Below are 26,750 nucleotides of genomic sequence, written 5' to 3'. Positions count from 1 at the left end.
CTTAGTTGGTGAAAATATAATTTCGCACTGTTCATTGCTAAAAAAAAAATCCCTGCACCAGTGCAATTTTGGTGCTCTGAACTCGGGTCTTTACATGTAATATGTGATCACACATTTGGATCTTGGTTGGTGTCAAAATGCATGTCTTTCTCCAATCATTATTAGGCCATAAAACAGACACCCAATATCAAATTCAGTAGCTTGTTTGGTTTATAACAGGACTAAGAAATAGGATCATCATTCGATCTCCACTGTGAAGCTACCTGGAGCAACCATCAGTTTAAGCTGCTCACCACCTCTTCTGGACCATGTCGCTGCAGCCACGGAAGTGGAACACCCATGCAGTCTCCTGCTCATCCATGTGTTCCTCGCCAAGGAGCACTGACGCGATGGAGAGTGTGGCCATCGGATGGCTAGTAGGCTCTGCACCTCTTCAGTGGAATCATTGTTAAGTAATGAATAACTCATTATCAATTATTGTGCAGTGTACACATAACTTCTTTAGTCAGTGGGCCTCATTATAAGTATGGCGGTACAGTAACAAAGGCACCGGTAGTGCTACCGGCGCCGTTGCTACCATACCGCCATACTCCGAGTTGTGCTTGCGGGTCTCGCTCTGCCTGTCAGGTCGGACCTGGCAGGCAGTGCGGCACCCGCGTGCACAACTCGTAGAGGCACCAGCACTGTAAGTCCCATCCCAAGCGGACTATTATCAAAGCCTTCTATTAACAAAGAGAAGACCCTGGACAATACGTCTCCCTCCTTACACCCTGTTAGTTACACAATGCAGCCATGGACCTTCTGATTCTTTTAGTTTAAGATAGTTCTCCCTCTTCATCTTCACATGAAATTCCTTAATATTCCCCCAACAAAATATTACCCATGAAATTGGCGTGACTTGGCTGCATTTGGTAGCCTCCTCCTGCACCTCTGTTAGTCCAGTTGCACTACATCAGCTTTTCTCCAACCCTCTGAAACATTGTGGATCTCTAGATAGCTAACAGCCAGGATCCCTGGTGATGCAGCATAGGCCTATTCAGGCTATTTCATGATCTCCCAAACTTTTCCACAGCCAGTTGTGTTAATCTTTATCTCTATGTGGGTTGAGATTCACCTCCCACCCATATGTTCCCCTTTAGTAGATAGCTATTCAACTATTGAACCGATAAGTGTGTATTTGCACAGAGATGTGATGCACCTATCACCTTCCTCTAGAACGTTCAGATATGCCTGCAACGTTCCCCACTTTCTAGCTCATCTGTAAGTGATCCTTAAAGCTTCATCTTTGCAAATTAGTCTCATAAGCATACGATTGAGTAATGATTAGATATTGGGCAGTATTACAATGTATTGCCCCATTCTTAAGCACCAGGTCTAAATTGTATCTATACATAGAGCTGTGATACCAGTTGCCTGAGGAAGCAGGGAGCCTGGGATATCATTGCACCAAGCTGTATTAGAATAAACTGACACAACCAGCGGTGAGCTGTACCATATGCAATGTATTATTGTTGTATGTGTATGGCTACCAAAATGCAGAGGATGCCTAGACAGAAGAGACTCCATGGCTGAGATAATTTGGAAACTAAATACAAAAAGATTAGTATGCTCTGGAGAGATCTGGAGAGATCTGGAACATTCCAGAGCATCATATATCTTAGTGATCTCTGGCAATCCATAACAATCAGCTAAGGCCAGCACTAGTTTTTGATAAGGACAAAAAATGAACAGCTTTCAAATGGAACAGGTTACTTGGTTTCTAAAAGCGGTACCATGTTTTAGTATTCATCGCACATTCAAAATTATGTTATTTGAAATCAATTTAGAATCATCAATTTTGCTGTCAATTACTGTTACCAATTGATTCAAAAACCAATTATGACTTCAAAGTTATAAAGCATGATTTATTGTGCCATGGTTTCATGAGTTGCCAATAACTGCTGATGGTTAGCAGTCTCTTTAAACCAGTTGAGCCAAACCAATTGAGCCAACATGTTTTGAGCTAAGCTCTTCATCAGGGCTCTTTAAACATATGCATTCAGTTGCAAAATATGATTCAACTTATGGGTCAGTGCGGGTAGAAGCGATGGTAAAAGTTGCAGGGATGACAATATATTAATGTGTTGCATTCATTTAATGGTGTGAATATGAACATAAAGAATAAAAAAAGAAACATTTAATGATTATTAGTCTCAAGACAATTAAGTCCAACTTTGGTTAGAAAGTACAATATCACCAAGAAGTAAAGGAAAAACACATTTCATGCATGGGTTGGAGAAAAAATAAGAGCAGTTGATAAGCACGAGATGATAAAGTGGAGGGTGTGTAAAGATACAAACAAAAATCATAAAACATAAATTAGCAAATTATCAGAAATTGTTAACATTCTATTTAGTCATTTGTTAAGTTAGTTTCATTACGTCATTGATTGTACTGTCCAGACATACCATTTTGCACTCGTGGGTGATTCAATTGAAACTAACCTGGTGCGGTGGATCTTGGCAAAATACGAATTGCAATTCTGATCAACAGGGAAAAATCATTTGTTCACTTTTGGTTACCCAATTCAAAGTAAAAACTGAAAAACTGTTTGTTGAAAATGTAAATTCCGCCTCTCCTAGGGCAGCCAAACTGGCTTGTCAAATGTTCTATGCTATACTGGCTGCTGCTCTCCCCATTTAACATTTGTATGACTAGCTTCAAAGGGACGCTTGTAGGCTACCATTGCTTCAGACTCTTGAGTAAATTGTAAATGTCCATATTTGTGCACATATAAAACTTTAGCTGCATTCTCTCTGAATTGGCACCAAAACGCACAGATATCTGCATTCCGATATATATTTTTTTAATCCATCCGTTTTTCATATCCTTTTCGCAGCCCCATGGGGGTGGCCCATTATTTTATTAATACAGTTTTTTCTCTTCCCAGATTCCTTCAGATGTCTTTGCAGATTCTTTCGTCAGAAGCAATAAAACTATACCTTCAGTTTTTTTATGTTTTTTATTTCAAAATATGTAATTGGGTATCTTCAAAAATACAGGTGAAGAGCATAATCAAGGCGAACATAGGCAGTCAAATATTCATGTTACTGAGAAATAAGCAAACAGTCGATCTTACTAACGCTATCTGAACTACAACGGGACTGTCTTAAGCTTTGTATGCATCTTATTACAATAAAGACCTTATTGGGACTATGGGACATTGTAGAGGGGCACATTATAGTAATAGAACAACATAAAGGGGTGTAAATCAAAGGGGGTGAGGGGTTTGATGAGTTTGAGCATAAGAGAAGAGCAATTAAGCTTCAGCTTCTAAATCTATACGAAGTTGGTAGGATATGTAAAGATCTTAATGGACACCATCCAAAACAGGAGGTACTAGTTATGAAGTAGTTCTCTTTTCTTACCATCAAAACGGTTCGCTTCTTTGGGGTTTTTAAATATGTAGTCATGTGAAATAATGGTTTATTAGACGAAGGGCCTCATTACACGGACGGCGGTAAGGGTTTACCGGTACCAGTATTTTACCGGTACCGGTAAAACCTTACCGCCTTACTACGAGGTCCCTTTGCGGGTTGGAGAATTTAACGCCTGCTTTTTGCAGGCGTTAAAAACCAACCCGCAAAGGGACCAGGGAGCTAATTACGGTACCGCAATTTGCGGTGCCGTAATTAGCACCTTCCCCATTCCCATAATGCCCTATGGGGAAAAAATGGGAATGGGGAAGGGCAATGGGGGAAGGGGGAATTACCGCCCCACCAACCTTGGAATAGGGCGGTAATTCCCCTTTCCACCAAGGCGGTGCCAGTATTTTACCGGCATGGACCAAGGTGCTAATAGCACATTGGTCCACCGCCGTCCGTGTAATGAGGCCCGAAGTCATGAGAAACAGTGGTGAATCAGTCAAAGGATATGCCAAGGATAATGTACATATCTCTATAAACTCCTATACAAGCTCGACCTATGGTTCCCACTTCAGGATAAGTCATGCTTCTAACATGATCGGATGGTTTTGTCATAACCATGTAGTCGTCCCATATTTTCCCGGTCATGACTTTTCATTGTCACTTTATAAAGTGGCAGTCGGATAGGGTCTCTGTCAGCCTCTGCTGTACTCATTAAATGATTACAAATGCCACAATTCACTTATCCAAGTAGAAGCTGCCTGTGTAAACTTTGCTTACTTCCATGAAAGTAGTTGTTTGAGCAGAGGCAGTTTAGCAAACTATTGGGATGATTCAGAAGCAAGTAATTCTGACATACCCTGGACTTCAACAGTGGTCATAATTTGGTCATGATACCCAGCTTGCTGGTTTAACCTCCATCCCTGAGGTGGTTAAAATGACCACTTGTGGTTGTGGGTGGTTTTGCAGCAGAGACTAATGTGACACCTGATGCAAGGCTCTGGAGAGAATTGAATCTCTTTATATATGTAAGCTTTCTGAAAGAAAACACGACCCTTAAGCACCTGAAACATTTGCTATTGGATTGTAATATTGTTGTGGGACTACACCTAGAACATCTAGGAACCAACTCATGTTATCCTTGTTTATAATTATTAACTTTATGTGTCCTCAATAACTCCCCTACATAAGTGTATCTCCAAAATAAGGGTCTACACTTGCAATATAGTGCCTCTCTGCACTCAAATAGAAACGCAAAGAATGCTCCCACTCTTCTTTAGCATATATCTATATGTATTCTCTTGTAGAGAGAATGTTTGAGCATTAAAAATAGTATAGTCACACAATAGGCAGTCTCCATTACTTGCAATAATGTAGTAGACTAGAGTCCTCACATCCTTTTCTCACCCTATTAATTTCTAGAAATCTAAGGCCTACCACCAGTAAATAATGTGTGTAGTGTGACGAATCTTTGTATGTTGTCCCTTCTCCCCTAGGGGGAGCCCCTATTCATGAGGACTAGGGAAGAATATCTGAAGAGAACACGGTCCCCACCAATCACCTGACCCTAGACCCTCTTCCTACAGCCCCATTCCTAATAGGGTCATGAGATATTGTCACCCTACTATTCACCTAGAAAGTACTAGGACGGGGAAGAATAGGCATGTTTTTAGAGTGAATATCCCTTTCCCAGTAATGTGACGAAGAAGAAATGAATTGACTCTCAGGGGAACCGCAAGCTCATTACTGTGTTGAGGGAGAGGTGCAGAAGCATGAATATTATCTATGGAAACCAAACTGAACTGTCTAGTGCTTGCCAACTTCCTATTGGCCAAGGTGGAGTAGAAATAGAAAAGGAAAACCAGGAAGTATTGTCAAGCCATCCCTCGAGGAGCCAGGAGCAGGGAACCTGTAATCCGTTGAAAAGGGGCTGTGGACTGTGGGGCGGTTCCAAACATATGGGGAACCTTTGCCAGCCAGCAAGGGAAGGAGAACTGGAGAAGGCTGCCATACTCTTCTCTGGAAAAGGAGAGTCAGATGCTCGGGAGAGGGACCGATGTTCGCAGATGGAGGCATCAGGAGCAGACCAAGGTGCGAAGACTCTGAAGAGGCAGTCTCCACCAGACTCGCTGAGTAAACCGGGAGGCTGGCAGCGGGAAGCTTCAACAGTGCAGCACTGCAGGGACAAGCGATCTGGAGAGAATGAAGCTGCTGAAGTGGGTCTGAAACCGCAGAGCCGCTGTGCCAAGCCGAAGAGAGCCCCAGAGCACCGGCAAAGCAGAAAAGGACCGCAGGGCTACAGCCAAGACCCTAAAGGTACTTGGGTGGCTGAGTCTTGGGGGTCCCCAGAGGGTGCACAAAACCCTGAGAAGCATAGTGAATGAAACTCTACCAACATATGGTAACAAGGGGAATAGGGTCTGGGACCCTTACAGGAAAAGGACATATCAAGTAGAAAGCTGTGGGAGAGATGCATATGAAAACAGTACTTGGCAGAGAAGTAAACCAAGTCTGTATGTGAAATCAAGAAACCATAATAATAATTGTGAGAATAATACAGAGGAACACAGCGCTTGACAGGTGAGTAAACCAAGTCTGTCTTTGGTACCAAGAGACCTGATAGAGAAGGAAACCACATCTGCCAACAAGGGTCAAAGACCCAGCAGAGTTTGGAGAAGCACCCAAATTCCTCTTCTTCATCACAGTGCCTGGTAGGAAAAAAACAAGTCTGCAACCAGGGTCAGAGACCCACCACAGCTTGGAGGAGCATCCAATCCTCTCTTCTTCATTGCAGTGCCTGGTAGGAGAAAACTAAGTCTGCCAACCTGGGTCAGGAACCCATTACAGTTTGGAGAAGCATCCAAACTCCTTCTTTGCCACAGTGCCTGGTGGAAAGGAACCAGGTCTGTCGATCAGGGTCGTGGACCGAGAGATGAAGCCTGAGAAGGGCCAATTGGGGAACAGAGATATTTCCCCACCAATTGTTGAACTGTCTGATAAGCCCGGAGAAGGCTGGGTAAGGACGTCATTCCCCAGAAGTTGATAAACTGTACCAGAAACCTGAGGATGGCTGGCGAAGGGAGACATTTCCCAACATTTGAGGAACTGATATTTCCATACTGTCTTTTTATCCAGGGGAAGGGAGGCAATGTTCCCTGTAAGGTGCGCGGCTGTGCGGCCGCGCACCTTTGATTCTTGAGCCGCGCATATCCTTTTCTTTACCGCGTAGTGTGCTTCCCAGCCCTCCATCCCTTCAATATTCATTACTATTCATAATATTTAGGCCATCCCTAGCATGGTGAGTGTGTGGGGTAGCGCGGTGTCCCCCCTTGTCCTTCCCGCTACCTTGTGTGCCTGACCCTGCCTCTCTGACATCCCACGCTCCTAATTAGAGCAGTGATTCCGCCAGCAACATAGGCCTAAACACCTGCTGCATGAGTAGCCGCTGAGCCATTTTCCCGCAATCCCTGCCAAGATGAGTTTGTGGCCGCCTCCTACTCAAAAGCCCACCGGCTAGAAATGGTCTGAGTGCCCTCAAAAGAACGTACTGTGTGCCCGTAGCAAGGTTTCCCCCCGTGTCCTTCCCGCTTCCTTGTGTGCCTGACCCCGCCTCTCTGACATCCCCCACTCCCAAATGGAGCAGAGATTCCACCAGCAACATAGGCCTAAAGACCTGCTGCATGCGCGGCCTCTGAGCCATTTTTCTGCAATCCCTGCCACAATGAGTGTGTGGCCACCTCCTACTCAAAAGCCCACCGGCTAGAAATGGTCTGAATGCCCTCAAAAGAACGTACTGTGCGCCCGTAGCACAGTTTCCCCCCTTGTCCTTCCTGCTTCCTTGTGTGCATGACCCGCCTCTCTGATATCCCCCGGTCCTGATTGGAGCAGAGATTCCACCAGCAACATAGGCCTAAAGGCCTGCTGCATGCCGGGCCGCTGAGCCATTTTCCCGCAATCCCTGCCAAGATGAGTGTGTGGCCACCTCCTACTCAATAGCCCACCGGCTAGAAATGGTCTGAGTGCCCTCAAAAGAACATACTGTGCGCCCGTAGCACGGTTTCCCCCCTTGTCCTTCCTGCTTCCCTGTATTAACTTTAGAGACTGGCTTTGTGTAAGGTCAGATTGAAGCAGGGTCGTCGCTGGGGGGGGCTAGAGGGGCTATAGCCCCGGATCCTTTGCTTGTAGCCCCAGATGAAGATCACGGAGCTACAAACAAAGGCTAGCCACGAACATTATTTGCCTGGAATCATTTCCTTTCCGATGGCAAGGAAATGATTACACTGACGAGTGACGGCACGGGTAGATGCAGGCCCAGCAGGAGGCAGCACGCTCGTGACTGATTAGATTGACAATCAAAGTCAAAGACACAAACATTGCTGCCTCCTGGGGCTGGCAGGCCTGCATCTACTCGTGCTGCTGCTGTGCTGATGGCTCATGTCTGTGGCTGCGCAGTGAAGTCTGCACTTGCACATAGGGAGCCGAGCCACCGCCCAGCCCTGGGTCCAAACGCACGTGCCCTGAGTTTATACCGCATGCGCACTTGTGCAATAGGGAACCACCGCCCAGCCCTGGGCCCAAACGCACGTGCTCTGAGTTTATCCCGCTAGCGCACTTGTGCAGTAGCGGTGTGAGAGACGCCCCGTTCATGCACAGTGGTGCTGGCACGTGCTGCTGACTGCGAGGACTAGCTCCGAGCTTGAGCTGCTACCACCTGCCTGACCCGGCCCCCAGACCCTCTGTAAAGAATTTAAGAGCTGCCGCCCAGCTCGGGCCCCATGCCGTGCAGTGCAGTGCGCACCTAGCCTAGGTAGGTACTATGGTATGGTGGATGCATCGAAGAGACCTTGCTTACAGACAGAACAAGAAACCATATGTATTGTGCACCAGTGCTTAGTGAGTGCTTTGGCACCTGCTCCCTCTGAAGTTCCAGTGCCCAATGTTGCTATAACCTGTGAGTGGGTAGTGGGTACTAGTACAGTGGAACCACTAGTTAATAGTGATGACAGACATGACATCCTCATGTATGACATGGAGTTGTTGTATTCTGAAATAAATGGTGCACAAGTTGGTTGGTTGTGGAGGTACTGCCCGCGCGTTTCTTCTGGCAAGAGGGTGCATTTTGTGGCTCCAGGGATTTTCGGTTTGTGCTCTGAAACGGTGGTCGTATTACGACGACACAGTGCAAGCATTCTGCAACATTGGATACACGCAATGATTGTACCTACCCCCCAACCCCCATTCAATATAGGCATGCGACAGTGAAAGTGTGTGGTGTGCCTCTGAAAAGCTTGTCAGTCTCGGCCACAGTCAGTCTCGGCCAGTCGGCGACAGGAACGCCGAATAATCGTCTGATTTCCCTGTAATCCACGCTTGCTTACGCCGCCAAAGGAGAGTCTCAGATCTAAAGGAGACTCACGTTGCCATCCTAGTGACAGAGGCCCCCGGCTAAGTGTGTGTTCACGGAGAATGGTATGTGTAACATATGCAGTGCGTGCGTGGGTCTGGGACTTGCTGACAGCTCTTGGGACTGGGATGTTGTCTCTCCTCCTAGCATCACATTAGAGCTGTGGGAATTGTGCGGTGCTGTGCTGAGACTCTTGCCCCCACCTGACCTCTGTAAATACTTCCCCTTTTCGAAGATGGCCCAGAAAATAAACGTGGCCATGGGCCCTAGTTTGTAAATACCTGTACCTGAACTGGAATTATATATATTAGAATTTGCGACCTGCCTGCTACGTTCTGATAGGGAGAGACGCCTCAATACTTTGTAAAATTATAGAATTATAAAAATCAGCTGTTAAACTCGGAAAATACATGGGTGTAGCAAACAAACGGGCCTGATTATCCTTTAAATATATAGGACTACAACGTTATCTGGACTATTTCATGCTTGAACTATATTTATGTTGTTAATGCCTTGGGCTAGGTTGCAGATGTTTCTATCGGATGTGAACATTCTACAACGCCCTATGCTTTCATTTATTAATGTGTTCGGCATGTTAAATCAAGAATACATCTCCCAGAATGCACTACCTGTAACAAGTCTCACCCAATTCTTTTTACACCATCTGCGTAATATGAATGCATTCCCCTTCACAATGTATATGCAAACATGGGATTAACATGGGGTCAGGGCAGCCATGTGTTGCAATACCTGTCTGAGGAGTTGACATTAGATTGCGTGCGACCACCGAACTGTGCAGCACCCGAAATGCTGACCCATAATCACTTTCACAAATCTGTGCTAAACATAAATATTATGCGCTATGCAGGTTAATGTGAAAAGGATTGCAGATTATCTCGTGGTACTGGTGCGAATAATTGCCGGCTGTAGCTAAAATCAACTCTCGCGTCATGCATGGGAGGGGGAGACCATGACAAGAATGGGTATTCGTCATGATGAATTGTGTTCAATTTTGTATTGCAGCGAAATGCAATGCACAACACTGCGATCTCATTTAGGTGTATTGAGTATGCATTTATGCATGGGTATGACGGTGCTCTCATGGGGATATGAAAGGCTGCGGGAGGGTGAGAGATTGTGTTTCAAATTCAAATGCTCATGTCACACATAGCATCCATGTCCGAATTTGCCTCGTTGACTCCATGAAGATTGGCAGGCGGGTGTTGCACACAATAACATGGTCATGCACAGATATAGAGAAGACGGCATGCACATTCACATCTGAAGCAGAGGGTTTATAACAGTAACATACAACATACTCGTCACGATCGAAGCATGGTGCACGTGTGTACTGAAGGACTATAGAAGCGCAGAGGTCAGACCAGCTGTGCACATTGTTGGCACATGCTCTGTACCGTCCAGGGGCTTCATCTGTGTACACTATAAGCGTAAGCGGGGGCTCTTCGTGTATGCGTAATGTGTTTGGGCCTGGGGAGGACACTTTGTGTGTGTCATGTGCATACTGTCAGCGGAGCAGCATGGCATCCTATGTACAGTGGCAAGGACACATTGTATACCAGTTGTCGCTGGGCAATAGTGCACGCTCTACTCAGTTAATGCTGAGTGTTTTCAAGGATCTCATCTAGGACGACCTGCTTATCTCATTGGATGCCTGTAACCCCCTTTAATACTGTAAAATCAGAGTGTCCAGCTGCAACGGAAGGGTTTACACCTGTGAACCTTGTTTGGTCTGCATCCACACTTAGCAGCCAGTTCCCTGCTCTGCGGCTTTGCTTCTACTTGTGGTTGTGTGCAGTTCCTCTGTACAACTATTTTTGTGTTGCTTTGTGTGTGTGCAGCTTCCCTATACACCCCTTGCCTGCTTAGTTGCGTGCAGGTCCTCTGCACACTCCCTTCTATTCCTGTTGCGTGCAGCCACGTTGCACAGCTGAGCCCGCTCTTAGTTTTCTTCATATTTCTGTAACTTCTTCTGAGTGCTGCCGCCTCCCTGGTTCCGTGCACTTTTTCCGAGTGTGCAAAAGTCCCTCCTACGTCCAGCATCACTACTTCAGCTATCATATGCCAGTTAGTTTCAATTACTATTTCTGTCCCTGTACTTTCTCACTTTCAAAGACTGTTCCTTGCTCGCTAATCTTTCCATGTTCTCTGTAGGTCTTCTCTATATCGCCAGTGCATTCTTGCTAGCAACGGCACTGTGTGCAGTGTTGCCAATGCCAAAGGCCCAGCGTCTAGTCTTCGCCCCTTCTAGAGTAAGACCCGACTGGATCCCAGAGTGGTGCAGTGAGGGCAATGCTTCCACCTTGATGGGGAGAACACGCAGACACGAACACGGAAGGGTGGCGCTGGAGGAGTGTAGGGGCTGCACCCCCATCTCCATGCACAGAGTGAAACTGGAAGGACCCCAGACACTGAGTGGGGCTGCGGAGGTGCATACACACTCGCCTGACCTGAGTGTATGGCAGACAATTGAACAAACCCTCCACACAGACAAAATGCGGAGGGGCACACACGCAGTATTAAGTGGAACTGCTAACCAATGGTTTTCATTAAAATAAAAACTCAACTTTTGACCATTCAGCAAATGTGTACCCAGAACAGAATTCCTAGAAACGGGCCCTGCTACTGAATGGTTTCAGATGTGTTGTGCCAGGAGGAGTCACCTTGGAGGGGTGAGTTATCTACTCGACCTAGGTACACTTTCACCTTCTGATGTAGTACACTCATGGGAAAAAAGAGTTTTTGGGCTTGTGAAGATCTCCGGGGAATGCCTGCTAACAAGTGTAGGTGCACCTGCATTGAACGCCTCCTGTAAACTACCCGATTGGCACACATCTGCTTATTTGATTACATATTACTCTTTCATGCACCAGCGTGGGGTGACCTGTGTGCTCACTGTAGAGCCGTCACTGTGGACAGCAGTGACAGCACCTGTTCACTGAATGTGCAGCTGTGCACCGTGGCCTGTTTCACATGTACTCATGTGTTTGCGGGTGGCTGCATGCATTTGTATCTGTGTGTACTTACATAGCACTCCAGGTTACTGCAGACCTAGTAATTAGGTACTTGGAACCAACTCAATAGTGACTAGGGAACTTCCAACCTGGCAATTATGTACACACTCACTGCCTCTGGGTTATTTGTATTCCCACACAGAGTGCAAAATGTCACAGCGATTCAGGCTGTGTGGGGTTTCTTTGGGGGCAGAGCCATGTCAAATTTGGGAATGGCTAGCCCCTTTCAGTCCACACAGATGGAAAGGGATGGAATGGAAGCATTCCTGAACAATTCGCAGTGGTTCGGCTGTTGCAGTCCTCATTTTATTTTATATACAGGGAGGCACAATGCTCTTTTGATCACAAAAGTATGTATAACACATAGGAAATTAGATTTGACGGGAAGCAGTGAGTTTCTTACAATGCAGTGGGTTCCAGTGACATTCTGACCAGGTTTTTGAGAGAGGGGGAAGTGGGGCTACTAATTTCAACAATCACTGACACTCCCGGCGGTAACAAATTACATGGCGTGGTGGAAATACACAGATTAAGGACAACCAACATTAGACATTTCTAAGTGCAACAGGCAGTGGTACTGCAGTTCTGTACCACAGTGCTTCCCTAGACCAGCTTGTTATGGGGCAGTCAGTCGAGTCCAACTGAGGTGTAAGCTTCTCATTTAGTCATCAAGTGTTCTGTAGCTCATATTAGATAAGAATTTTGCTACTTGAGTTGTGTGGCTCCCTGGGGTGGGTAAACATTTCAAGATGCAAGCTAATAGATAAATGGCATCTGCCCTTGGCCTGGTGTGATGATGAATACAAGTTCTCTGCTTGCACATAGACAGCAGCAGGAGCACAACACTTTGTTTACATGCAAATAAATTCTATTTCTTTTTTAATCAGATAATGGATAAACTATTTAACTTCAGAAGATCCAAGTCGTCTTCATCAAAGGAAGGGTAAGGGAGTGCTGCAGCTGCTGCACCACCTAAGAAGAAATGTTGCGCTGCTTTCAAAGAGGATTGGTTAAAGGAAATAGTCGAAACAGAGTCGCAGAAATCACAAGATAAGGTACATGTGCGACTTGGAGAGATTTTTTAGTACAGTGCTGATGTGGGCCTGATTTGCAGAGTATGTGCGGAAGCTAAAGTTACTGGAGAATTTTCTACAGGAAAGAAATGGGCCGATGGGTGGAAATTGGACTACATGAAACGCCATTTAGTTGGAAGAGTTCATGCCTCTGCTGTACAGGCTCACAGGCACAAGAATGCAGCAGCGAAACTGGGATTTGGATTGCGTAGTATGCTTGCACAAACGTCAACTGAGAGAGGTAATAGATTGGCCATGGTTGAGCGACAACGGTCCAAGCCTGAAGAGGTGAAAGTTCTACTGCACAATGTTTTGCTAGCTGTAAAATTAAACACTTCCATGCTATCTGTGCAAGAAATCCACAATCACATAGCGCACTACACCAAAATACCAGAGAGCTGGAGAAGTAAAAATTATGCGTTTGAATTCCTGGAGTCCATCAGCAGCGTAATCAGATCAGAAATCTTGGCAGAAGTTCGCAATGCTCCATTTCACGCTCTGATTGTTGATGAAAGCACTGACATTTCTGTCAGTAAAATGTTAGTTATTTACTTTCAAATCAGATCTCTTGCACCAACACCACATTCAATGTACAAAACTGTGTTTGGTGGAATTGTCAAGTTAACGTCTTGCAATGCGGAAGCTGTCACTTCAGCAATTACTGAATTTTACTCTGCCAGTGGTCTGAATCTGCAGAAAATGGTGATGTTCACGTCAGATGGTGCATCCGTTATGCTTGGCAAAAACAAATGGTGTTGCTACAAGGCTTAAACAATCTATTCCACATTTAATTGAGCAACACTGTGTAGCTCACCGTGAAGAATTGGGAATCGGGGATGCTTGGAAGAAGGTGCCGATGATTAGGGAAGTAGAAACCTTGCTAAGAACTGTTTTTTCTGTGTTTTGCAGATCTCCATTGAGAAAATCTAAATTTGAAGAAATGGCATCCATCATTGAATGTGATGCTTTGTCATTTCGACCCCTCAATGAAGTGAGGTGGTTATCAAGGCATTTTGCAGTTAATGCATTAATGCGCAATTATTAGGTGTTGCTAAAATACTTTGATCAGGAAATGAAGGAGGAAAATGATCCTATAGCGAAATACTGTTTCAAGAAACTGTCTGACATCACTTATCACATTTCTTTGGCAGTGTTAAATGATATTCTTCGTGATCTAGCCGACTTGTCCAAGTTACTCCAAAAAAGCAGTCTTACCCCAATTGAAGCCATGCAGTTTGCACGCGGCAAGATCAACCAGATCAGGGGACAGTACCTTGGTCAGGAAGTGTTCTGGAGCAGCACAGTTAGAGATCTGATCTCAACATACTCTGACAATGAGAAGGACTTCAGTACTGCATCTATTCTGAGTTTTATTGGCTTAGTGTTTGAGCATATGGAGAAAAGGTTTCCAGAAAACAAACTGAAGGACTGGGCCAGTTTTGATTTTGATTCACTAGCCACTCAACAATGCAGCTTTGACTTTGGAGTAGAAAATGTTAAGCATCTTGTTGAAAAATACAAAGACATTTTAGATCGTAGGGAGGTGGACTGTTTAGAATCAGACCCTACCATGCTTGCACTGGATTCCATTGTTACGCAGTATAATGCCTTAAAGTACGTGGTAGCAGAGAGGAACAAGTGTGGTTCTTTAAAATGTTTTCAAGACATGGTGAATTTCACACTTCAACATGCCATGGAGTACAATGTAGTAGCACAGCTCATGGACATCTGCGCCACATTTTAAGCATCAAGCACAGAGTGTGAGCGAGGGTTCAGTCTCATGAACAGCATTAAGAACAAACCAAGGAATCGACTGGAAGAAAGTCACCTTGACATGCTCATGCGAACGAAGGTGTACCTATTACACAATGAAGTCAATCTTGATGATGTGTATCAGCACTGGAAGAGCGGCAAAGACAGGCGAGAGAAGCATGTGAATCAGGGGGAGTCTGACAGGAGCTCAAAAGACTCAAGTTTCAGTAGTGCTGCTACGGCGGGCAGTGCACTGCCATTGGCGAGTGGTAGCAACACCGAAGTGTAGATAACCACAGACAGACACCGTCAACTTCTCATCAATGCCATTGCTGACACTTTGTTTGGCCTGACCTCTCACTTTGTGGCTTTTAGAGCTTATTGATGCTTTACTCACCAGAGAGAACTTTCACTTTTAAAAACAAAAGCATATTAGAAAGAAGCTTTCAATGGAAACTTGTTTATGCTGTTGAAATGTTCCAACTTTAACAAACAGCAATTGGTATGTATGCCATTCACATATCCCTTCATTTAAATGAAAATGTTTAGATTTGTATTTTTTCATGTCTTAACAAACATCAGCTTACAATATATGGCAAAACTGGTGGTGCTCTCTGTCCTGTTTTCCTATCTGATGAGAAATGTTTGTTTTCTGTATTATTTATAAAATAGTTTAATTTATTTTCTTAATTGAATGTAAAACAACTTATTTTGTTATGTGCTACCTCGCTGCTAGTGCACTGTACCATTTCCAGAGTCCACCATGAATCCGATCCCCCAGTTCCTTCATCTTTATATGTATTGTTCATGTTGAATAAAATAGTAAATATAATATACTAAACCCTTCCTTGTTAGATTGTTGCCTCTTGCTGGAACTCTGATTTGGTTGCGGTCCTCTTATGATGCTATGCTAGTAGTCTTATAGTCACCCTTTTCTAAGCAGACTTTCTGAGAATGTCGGGTTAACTTCCAGGACAATCTGAGATTGCATGATTACATGATTCAGTGCTTTTTATTTCACTGTCAGAGTCCAATGTCCATTCATACCCCCCCTTCTATTAAGTCGTCTTTGTTATTAATCATGTTCATGTACTGTATATTTCATTAAACCAATAGAAAGCATTTCCTTTATATTCCATACATTTAGTGAACTGAGAATGGAGAAGCTAATGCAGTGCTAATATTAATTTGTGAGGCAGAATCTGTGTTACACTACAAGAACCCCTCTGTTCTTGATTTGTACCACTACCAACCCATCATAAAACAAAAGATCTTGCTAATGTTTAGAGATATAAAAGGACACAATTTGAGATGCGCTTAAGTCCTGGGACGAGAATAGAGCACCCAAATGTCCCTTGAAGTAGAGCTTGTTGTGCCGTAAATTCACATTCCTCGCTTGAACACTGTGGAATCTGATCACTAAGCATCGCTCACTGGTGGGGCGGCGCGCCGCCGCCAACCACCCCCGGTCTGGCAGCGCATCACTCAGTTGGGCACATGACTGAAAAACAGCCCGCACACAACTATTCTTTGGTGCACACAGCCGAAAAAATTAGAGGGAACAATGGAAGGGAATCACTCCTTTGTGCTAGGAGGACCTTGGGGTCGATTCATGGAATTAATGTGCGCCGAAAATTCCCGCACAGAGGTGCCAAAACGTGCGAATCGCAGGAAAAGTGCAAAAATCGCAGTGCAAGTGCGAAAATCTCAGGAAAACCAGCGCACAGCGATTCATGGAAGCCCGTGCGCGAGAAAAACATTGGATGTGCGCTAAAAATGTGCGCCGCGCACGCCGGCACACAGGTCATCCAACAGCGTGCACCACGGCCACTGCGAAATCGCACATAGCGCGGCGCACATCACAAAAGTAGGTGGAACACGGGGCGTAACACTCGGAATGGGGAACAACGCATGAAAATATGGGCGTCACGGGGGAAGTACAGGAGGCAAGTGCGCGGAACGCCCACATGCTCGCCTACAACCCGTATTCATGGAATCGAATAGGGCAAACCAGCGCACGGTCAAAGACGCGCAGAGGGCCAAACAAGTACGCCACAAGAAAGCAGGCGGTAGCGCCCCTGCGACTGAAAAAAATGTGCACCAAAATGTGCGCTAACAAAAAGCACCCATATACAGCCATGATGAATGACCCATACAGTGGCCCTCTAGGACAAATGAGGTGCAAAGGGGCACCGACAAACACGGACACCCGCTGTGTGTAAAATAGCGTGTGCGCGTGTTCCTGGGTGCGCGGGAAGTTCCACACGCGATTAGCCTGGGTACGTGTACTTCGGGGTGCGTGGGAAGTTCCACACGCGATTAGCCTGGGTACGTGTACTACGGGGTGCGCGGGAAGTTCCACACGCGATTGGCCTGGGTAGGTGGGGGTGCGTGGGAAGTTCCACACGCGATTGGCCTGGGTACGTGTACTATGGGGTGCGCGGGAAGTTCCACACGCGATTGGCCTTGGTACGTGTATTCCGAGGTGCGTGGAAGATTCACACGCGATTTCTTCAGGGTACGTGTATTTCGGTGGTGCCGGGGAATACTACACGTGATTTGGCCATGTGGGTCCCCCCAGGTGTTCCCTCTACACCCTCCATGGCCCCTGCAGGCAGCCCACACCACAGGGTACTACCCTGCACCCCTGCTCATGTCCCACAGGCAACCCATCCACCATGGCCATGCCCACCAGCCAACCCACATGTCACCTTGCACCACTGATCACCAACACATGTCTCCCACCACCCCCACCCCCCAGCCACCAGGGGCAGCCTCCACCAGGCCCCCACTCATGTCTCCCACAACCCCCACCCCCCAGCCACCAGGGGCAGCCTCCACCAGGCCCCCACCCATGTCTACCACCATCCCACCCCCCAGCAGTGCAGGGGCAGCCTCCACCAGGCCCACACTCATGTCTCCCATCACCCCCACCCCCCAGCAGTGCAGGGGCAGCCTCCACCAGGCCCCCACTCATGTCTCCCACCACCCCCACCCCCCAGCAGTGCAGGGGCAGCCTCCACCAGACCCCCACTCATGTCTCCCACCACCCCCACCCCCCAGCAGTGCAGGGGCAGCCTCCACCAGGCCCACACTCATATCTCCCATCACCCCCACCCCCCAGCCACCAGGGGCAGCCTCCACCAGGCCCCCACTCATGTCTCCCACCACCCCCACCCCCCAGCAGTGCAGGGGCAGCCTCCACCAGACCCCCACTCATGTCGACCACCACCCCCACCCCCCGGCAGTGCAGGGGCAGCCTCCACCAGGCCCCCACTCATGTCTCCCACCACCCCCACCCCCCAGCAGTGCAGGGGCAGCCTCCACCAGGCCCCCACTCATGTCTCCCACCACCCCCACCCCCCAGTAGTGCAGGGGCAGCCTCCACCAGGCCCACGCTCATGTCTCCCATCACCCCCACCCCCCAGCCACCAGGGGCAGCCTCCACCAGGCCCCCACTCATAACTCCCACCGCCCCCACCCCCCAGCAGTGCAGGGGCAGCCTCCACCAGGCCCCCACTCATGTCTCCCACCACCCCCACCCCCCAGCCACCAGGGGCAGCCTCCACTAGGCCCCCACTCATGTCTCCCACCACCCCCACCTCCCAGCAGTGCAGGGGCAGCCTCCACCAGGCCCCCACTCATGTCTCCCACCACCCCACCCCCCAGCAGTGCAGGGGCAGCCTCCACCAGGCCCACACTCATGTCTCCCATCACCCCCACCCCCCAGCCACCAGGGGCAGCCTCCACCAAGCCCCCGCTCATGTCTCCCACCACCCCCACCACCCAGCCACCAGGGGCAGCCTCCACCACCCCCACCCCCCAGCCACCAGGGGCAGCCTCCACCAGGCCCCCACCCATGTCTACCACCACCCCCTACCCCCCAGCAGTCAGGGGCAGCCTCCACCAGGCCCCCACTCATGTCTCCCACCACCCCCACCCCCCAGCCACAAGGGGCAGCCTCCACCAGGCCCCCACTCATGTCTCCCACCACCCCCACCCCCCAGCAGTGCAGGGGCAGCCTCCACCAGACCCCCACTCATGTCTCCCACCACCCCACCCCCCAGCAGTGCAGGGGCAGCCTCCACCAGGCCCACACTCGTATCTCCCATCACCCCCACCCCCCAGCCACCAGGGGCAGCCTCCACCAGGCCCCCACTCATGTCTCCCACCACCCCCACCCCCCAGCAGTGCAGGGGCAGCCTCCACCAGACCCCCACTCATGTCTCCCACCACCCCCACCCCCCAGCAGTGCAGGGGCAGCCTCCACCAGGCCCCCACTCATGTCTCCCACCACCCCCACCCCCCAGCAGTGCAGGGGCAGCCTCCACCAGGCCCCCACTCATGTCTCGCACCACCCCCACCCCCCAGCCACCAGGGGCAGCCTCCACCAGGCCCCCACTCATGTCTCCCACCACCCCCTAGCCCCCAGCAGTCAGGGGCAGCCTCCACCAGGCCCCCACTTATGTCCAACTCATGTCTCCCACCACCCCCACCCCCCAACCACCAGGGGCAGCCTCCACCAGGCCCCCACTCATGTCTCCCACCACCCCCACCCCCCAGCCACCAGGGGCAGCCTCCACCAGGCCCCCACTCATGTCTCCCACCACCCCCACCCCCCAGCAGTGCAGGGGCAGCCTCCACCAGACCCCCACTCATGTCTCCCACCATCCCCACCCCCCAGCAGTGCAGGGGCAGCCTCCACCAGGCCCCCACTCATGTCTCCCACCACCCCCACCCCCCAGCAGTGCAGGGGCAGCCTCCACCAGGCCCCCACTCATGTCTCCCACCACCCCCACCCCCCAGCCGTGCAGGGGCAGCCTCCACCAGGCCCACGCTCATGTCTCCCATCACCCCCACCCCCCAGCCACCAGGGGCAGCCTCCACCAGGCCCCCACTCAGCCACCAGGGGCAGCCTCCACCAGGCCCCCACTCATAACTCCCACCGCCCCCACCCCCCAGCAGTGCAGGGGCAGCCTCCACCAGGCCCCCACTCATGTCTCCCACCACCCCCACCCCCAAGCCACCAGGGGCAGCCTCCACCAGGCCCCCACTCATGTCTCCCACCACCCCCACCCCCCAGCAGTGCAGGGGCAGCCTCCATCAGTCCCCCACTCATGTCCCCTATTACCCCCACCCCCCAGCAGTGCAGGGGCAGCCTCCATCAGGCGCCCACTCATGTCCCCATGCACCCCCACCCCCCAGCAGTGCAGGGGCAGCCTCCACCGGGCCCCCACTCATGTCCCCATGCACCCCCACCCCCCAGCAGTGCAGGGGCAGCCTCCACCAGGCCCCCACTCATGTCTCCCACCACCCCCTAGCCCCCAGCAGTCAGGGGCAGCCTCCACCAGGCCCCCACTCATGTCTCCCACCACCCCCACCCCCCAGCCACCAGGGGCAGCCTCCACCAGGCCCCCACTCATGTCTCCCACCACCCCCACCCCCCAGCCACCAGGGGCAGCCTCCATCAGGCCCCCACCCATGTCTACCACCGCCCCCACCCCCCAGCAGTGCAGGGGCAGCCTCCACGAGGCCCCCATTCATGTCCCCATGCACCCCCACCCCCCAGCAGTGCAGGGGCAGCCTCCACCAGGCCCCCACTCATGTCTCCCACCACCCCCTACCCCCCAGCAGTCAGGGGCAGCCTCCACCAGGCCCCCACTCATGTCTCCCACCACCCCACCCCCCAGCAGTGCAGGGGCAGCCTCCACCAGGCCCCCACTCATGTCTCCACCCACCCCCACCCCCCAGCCACCAGGGGCAGCCTCCACCAGGCCCCCACTCATGTCTCCCACCACCCCCACCCCCCAGCAGTGCAGGGGCAACCTCCACCAGGCCCCCACTCATGTCCCCATGCACACCCACCCCCCAGCAGTGCAGGGGCAGCCTCCACCAGGCCCCCACTCATGTCCAACACATGTCTCCCACCACCCCCACCCCCCAGCAGTGCAGGGGCAGCCTCCACCAGGCCCCCACTCATGTCCCCATGCACCCCCACCCCCCAGCAGTGCAAGGGCAGCCTCCACCAGGCCCCCACTCATCTCCCACCACCCCCTACCCCCCAGCAGTCAGGGGCACCCTCCACCAGGCTCCCACTCCTGTCTCCCACCACCCCCACCCCCCAGCAGTGCAGGGGCAGCCTCCACCAGGCCCCCACTCATGTCTCCCACCACGCCCACCCCCCAGCAGTGCAGGGGCAGCCTCCACCAGGCCCCCACTCATGTCCCCTATTACCCCCACCCCCCAGCAGTGCAGGGGCAACCTCCACCAGGCCCCCACTCATGTCCCCCTGCACCCCCACCCCCCAGCCGTGCGATTTGCCTGGGTATGTGTACTTCGGGGTGCGCAGGAAGTTCCACACGCGATTGGCCTGGGTACGTGTTCCTCGGGGTGCGCGGGAAGTTCCACATGCGATTTGGCTGGGTACGTGTACTTCGGGGTGCACGTGAAGTCCCACACGCGATTAGCCTGGGTACGTGTACCTCGGGGTGCACGGGAAGTTCCACACGTGATTAGCCTGGGTACGTGTACTTCGGGGTGCGCGGGAAGTCCCACACGCGATTGGCCTGGGTACGTGTACTTCGGGGTGCGCGGGAAGTCCCACACGCGATTAGCCTGGGCACGTGTACTTCGGGGTGCGCGGGAAGTCCCACACGCGATTAGCCTGGGTACGTGTACTTCGGGGTGCACGGGAAGTCCCACACGCGATTGGCCTGGGTACGTGTACTTCGGGGTGCACGTGAACTTCCACATGCGATCGGGCCTGTGAGAGTGGGGTACATGTATTCCAGGGGTGGGCAGGAATATTTACCCGCGACTGTGCCTGTGAGAGCGTGCTACATGTATTCCTGGGGTGGGCGGGAAGATTCACACGTTCGCCTACGACGTGCAGAAAAATAAATCGTCCAATCCTGAGACACGTACGCCAGCATGAAGCAGGCGTACGTCGACCCGCGCAGCATAAAAGTGCGTGCAAACAACAAACAAGCTCATACGCCAGGATGAATATACCATTCCTAGCAGCAGTGGCCGTGGGTTACCAAAGGAGGAGGAGGAGGATAGTGAGGGCCCGAATTTTCACTCCCAGAACCAGCCTTTTTGGGATGCCTGATGACCAGGTGTATGGGAGGTACAGGTTTCCCCCACACATAATACTGGACCTGTTCAGTGAGTGGGAGGATGACCTCACATCACCCACCCTGTGCTCCCAAGTACTCAGCCCCCTGGAGAAGGTCCTCAATGTACTGCACTTCTTGGCCACAGGATCATTTCAGCGGACAAGTGCCATAGTGGGTGGGGTGTCACAGGCCACGCAGTCACGCTGCCTACACCAGGTCTTGAACATCATCACTGCACGCCCATCAGTCCGTAGGCACATATACCTGCCCAGGACACCTGCAGAAAGGCAGGCTGCCACCCTCGATTTCTACGGTGTGGAACAATTCCCAAAAGTGCTAGGTGCCATTGACTGCACCCATGTGGCACTACGTCCCCCCAGGGCATCTGAGCACATCTATAGGAACCTCAAGCACTGGCATTCCATCAATATGCAGGTAGTATGTAATGCTAAGGGAATCATCACCTAAGTATATGCCAACTATCCAGGGTCCACCCACGACAGCTTCATTTACCGAATGTCTCCCCTAAGCCGGGACCTAGAAGCTGGGCGGCATGGCGATACATGGCTGCTTGGTGAGTATGAATGCCACTGCACATGCATGCATGTCAGATGCAGAGTTATGTCACTACCCCACTAATGATACCCATCACCTCCTCACCAGGGGACAGTGCCTACCCTCTGAGCACCCACATGATGACGCCAATTCGGAACCCCATCACGCCTCCAGAGGTAAGATACAACACAGCCCATATTGCAACCCGGGGCATAGTGGAGCGCACATTCGGAGTGCTCAAGTCACGCTTTCGTTCCCTTGACCGTTCTGGGGGGCAGCTGTTATATGCGCCCCCAGTAGTGTGCAGGTTCATAGTGGCAGCATGTGTCCTGCACAATGTTGCAACACGCCGGGGCCTGGCTGTGGACATGGTGGTGCCCCCACATCCCCAACCACATGCACGGCCGCTGCGCATGGGAGGGGAGAGGGCACGGGGTGAGGCAGCCCGTACACAGCTGGTGGCTAATTACTTCACATAGCAATCACACCCCAGTGGAGTGCACACAGGCCTGGCACATACCATCTGATAAGCAATGATGACTCGACCTGACAATTAAGACGAACAAAGGGACTGTCAACTGTCAGAACCTTAGCAGCCTGAGATTGTTCATGTGGAAGTGTCACAATGTGTGCATCCCTACCTACACAAACACCACCAATGCAGTGTCATGAAAAGACACTTCCATGCTGCAGAAATGAATACCCACTTGCAAAATACTACATGAAAACAGTGCCATGTCACCCACCCCCTCCCCGGCACGGCCACACAACACACCATGGCATGTCATGCAATGTGAGAGGAAAGAAATTAATCCCAACAACATGCCCCAAGTGTCAGCAGCTACAGTGTCCCTAATGGAAACATGTCCACACATGAAATGCTCACAGTAATGCAGGACCTACAACCCACATTACCAAATACTCACCAAGAATACCAATCACCTACACAACCTCCAACCTACCTTAAACATTACATTACAGACTTAAAAATTAGCTAGCCTCACCACCTGATGATGACAGCCCTCCGAACACTTCCAAGTATACAGTGTTAGTGCCACGCAAGAGTGTAGGTGCACTGCTTACAACATGGACTCCAGTTCCAAGGTGGACCGCATTGTGAAGACATGAGGAATGGACCTGCAAATATGGAGGATGAGATGGATGCAGAGGCACATATCAATACACCACACAGTGTACAATACAACAACAATATGCACTATGAATGTATACACAGTATTGACTCCAGACTGCCCACACAGCTCATGGGAGTCCAATGTCACCATGTACGTCAATGTCACTTGGGCACACCCTTTGCAAGCCCATGGAAACGGGAAGCAGGAGGGGTGTGTGTGACAAAAACCCAAGCATCTGAACCAAATCCATGACAAGCCTGCATGTGCCCAGCCACAATGCAGCGTATGCCCACAGGAGCCACACAAGGCAACACACTGTCCCAAAAAATAAAAATAAAATAAATAATCAAAAATGGCCATTAATGGGCCCGGGGGGGTGGGGAGGCCACCCAGGAGGTCCGAGGACAGGGTGCACACCAAAACCCACCTGTGTGGATCTTGCAAAAAAAAAACACCTCCATGGGCTCATGGCCTACACGGCTACCCTATTGTGGGAGTATCACTGCTGTCGCTATCCTCACCCTCTGCAGCTGCATCAGGAGGTGGTGGCACTATGGGAGGCAGCCCATGCAAAGCCCTAGTCTGTTCCTCCATGGCTGCAAGCATGCGGGTGTGGTAGGTCTCGTTCTGGATGATAAGTGTGCGGAGGTCCCCATGCAACAACTCACAGGATGCACGGACCTCCGCCCTAGTTGCCTGCATCTCAGCTGAGAGCGTACGGGTGAGACGCTCCAGCTGCTGTTCTGTCCTTGAGTTTGTTGAAGCCTCAAGCTCAACAAGAGTCGTCCTGAGGTGAAGGAGTTCCAGCCTCAGGGCTTCCCTGTGGCCCTGGGACTCTATGGAGATGGCTTCCTGCAGAGTCGCCAGTGCCGCCCGCCTGTCCCTGTCGGACGCCAACATGTCCTCCCTGTGTGACTGGCAGATGGAGTCGGTTGCCTGCTGTAGTCGCTCCATCAGCCTTTCGGGGGGACAATGGAAGTGGCCACCCTTTCCATGGCCTGAGCCATCATCTCTGATGATGCTGCCTGTTGGGTTGCCATACCGTAAATGGATTGCTCCCATGCGGTATTGCCAGGTGGCGTACGGCCACCACGTCGGCGGGCACCACACCTGTCTGGGGCAAGGCGAACTGCGCCTTGCTGTGCCGGCACTGCCTGAGGCTGCAGGACTGCATTCCCCCTCTGATCTGCTGGCCCAGGAACAGGATCAGATGTCGCAGAGTGTGACCCTGCATCCGTAATCACCAAAGGCATACCTGCCAACACTGACATCCCCATTGAGGGTTCTAACCCTGGTGCAGGTGGGTCGGACAGAACAGAATCCCTCCCAGGAACACTCACCTGCGACGGCACATAGGTCTCATCATCCGAATCGACACCCGAGTACAGCTCGGGGGAGGTGCAGCTAGAGACACCCCTTGAGAGCACGACCTGCAGCAGTTGTGGGTTCTCACCCACCACCACACCAATTCCCTCACTGGTGGTCGGTCGGCCCTCAGACCCCTCCTGGGTCTGCACCATCTCCACAACCCCAGCAGTATCAAGTGCATCTTCCCCTGCAAAGACATAAAAGAAAACAAATGGAAACAGGCATTAGCACCATGGCACACAATGAGGGCTGAGAAGCAACAGAAACAGTACTTGATTGACACATGTCCCACATGACGAAAAAACTCCCATGCATGCACCGTCACTGCGTGTGATGGGGAGGCAGAGGGCACACATTGATGACACCAAGATGGAAGATGAACACATTTGCTGCGTGCTGCCTAGCAGTGGCATCACACATTGGCCAGTGATTGGCAGGTCAAATACACATGCCATCACACAGATGGCATGTACCCTAGCCATGAAGTGAAGAGGGAGAGGAGGTCACCAATTGTTCATTCAGTCCAGTTTGTTCATATAATTGATTGTTTTCATTGTAATGGTTGAAATGTTTAACCTGCAGCTGCCAGTCAAAAATGGTCCTATAGCACAGGGACATGTCCAAACTAATCATGTCCACGAAACTGAGCCAGTCCACTGTACCATAGCCATGTCAGACATGTGACAATAGGACTGAGAAATCCCGAGTAAAAGTGGTGGTATGCAAACAATCTGCCTGAATAAACAGAGGTAAATAAGCAACAGTGTTGTGGCAAGATGACACTCCAAGGGCAACTACCGTGGTGTTGGGCTGGATGTCTAATGTTGGCCGAAGGGATGCTGCTATGCCCAAATGCTGTTGCCAAAAATGTATAGGAAGAGGCACATGGGTGAGCCGAACCACTCAGGCACACACACCCTCCCCTGGCACCCAAACAGAAGCCCTCCCACACACACCATGCACATGGATGACACACACATGCATGTGCACTCACCGGACAATGCCTTGTAATCTGCCAGTTCTCCCACGCCTTGGATCTGTTCCTACGTGACGTAGGTCCCAGCAACCTGCTCATGTGGAGTGAGTTCTATGTTGTCTGCTGGAGACCCACCTCCAGTCACTAGAGTTGCGGCATGACTTGAGGCCAGCTTATTCTTTGCCCTGCGCTTCAGGTCATTCCAGCGCTTGTAGCATTCATTAGCTGTGCGCCTCACGATTCCAAGGGCACTTATGATGTCCACAATGGTCTGCCAGTGTGCCTGACGTTGTGCAGGTGTGGTCTTGGATCCTGCAACAATCACCATTTCGCGGTCATGTGCGGACACATACTCTACAAGTGCATTCAGTTCGGCCTCATTGAAGCTGGGCTTCCTTGACGGGCCGGACTGTGTAGCCGTGTCTGGGGCATCAGCCTCTACTGGACGAGCACTCTTCCTCTTCCGCTTGGAAGGTGGTGGGGATCCTGAGTGTCCTACGCCGCTCTGGACACTAGGGGCAGGAGCGTGGGATTGCACACTCAGCATGGGAGTTGGTGCAGGCATTATCTCAAGTGTGATGGTGTCAGGGGGAATGTCAGCATGATGGACTTGGACCGACACTGTCCTGGATGGGTGTGTGAGAGGTGGGGTGGATGGAGCCGCAGCTGCCCCTGCAGCCTCCCCAGCCTGCCTACGCGGGGCAGCAGATGGCCTAGCTGCCCCTGATCCACGTGGCCTGATGACACCAACGTTCACCGGCGCACGTGGCCTAGACCTGCTGACCTGGAAGTCAGCCATGGAGTCTCCCTGTGCCAGGTCTGGTTCCACAGTGGGCTGGTCGAACAAGGGCTGAGCATGGATGGTGTCAGCCACGGTAACCTCAACCAGGGGGGGGGGCATGGGTGTCCCTGACTGCTCCTCCACACATGGGGGG

At 50.9% G+C, this 26,750-nt stretch overlaps 1 protein-coding gene across 2 annotated transcripts in view; it reads right to left on the bottom strand.

The window, feature by feature from the left end:
* FAM177B (family with sequence similarity 177 member B) overlaps nt 1-26,750 on the bottom strand; it is a 234,085-nt gene that overhangs the window by 20,004 nt on the left and 187,331 nt on the right. The window lies entirely within an intron of this gene.

Source organism: Ambystoma mexicanum, chromosome 4q (genome assembly GCF_040938575.1).
Source record: "Ambystoma mexicanum isolate Mex_15411 chromosome 4q, UKY_AmexF1_1, whole genome shotgun sequence".
Lineage (NCBI taxonomy): Eukaryota > Metazoa > Chordata > Amphibia > Caudata > Ambystomatidae > Ambystoma > Ambystoma mexicanum.
Note: the sequence above shows the minus strand (reverse complement) of the source record. Positions and strands in the feature narration are given on the sequence as shown.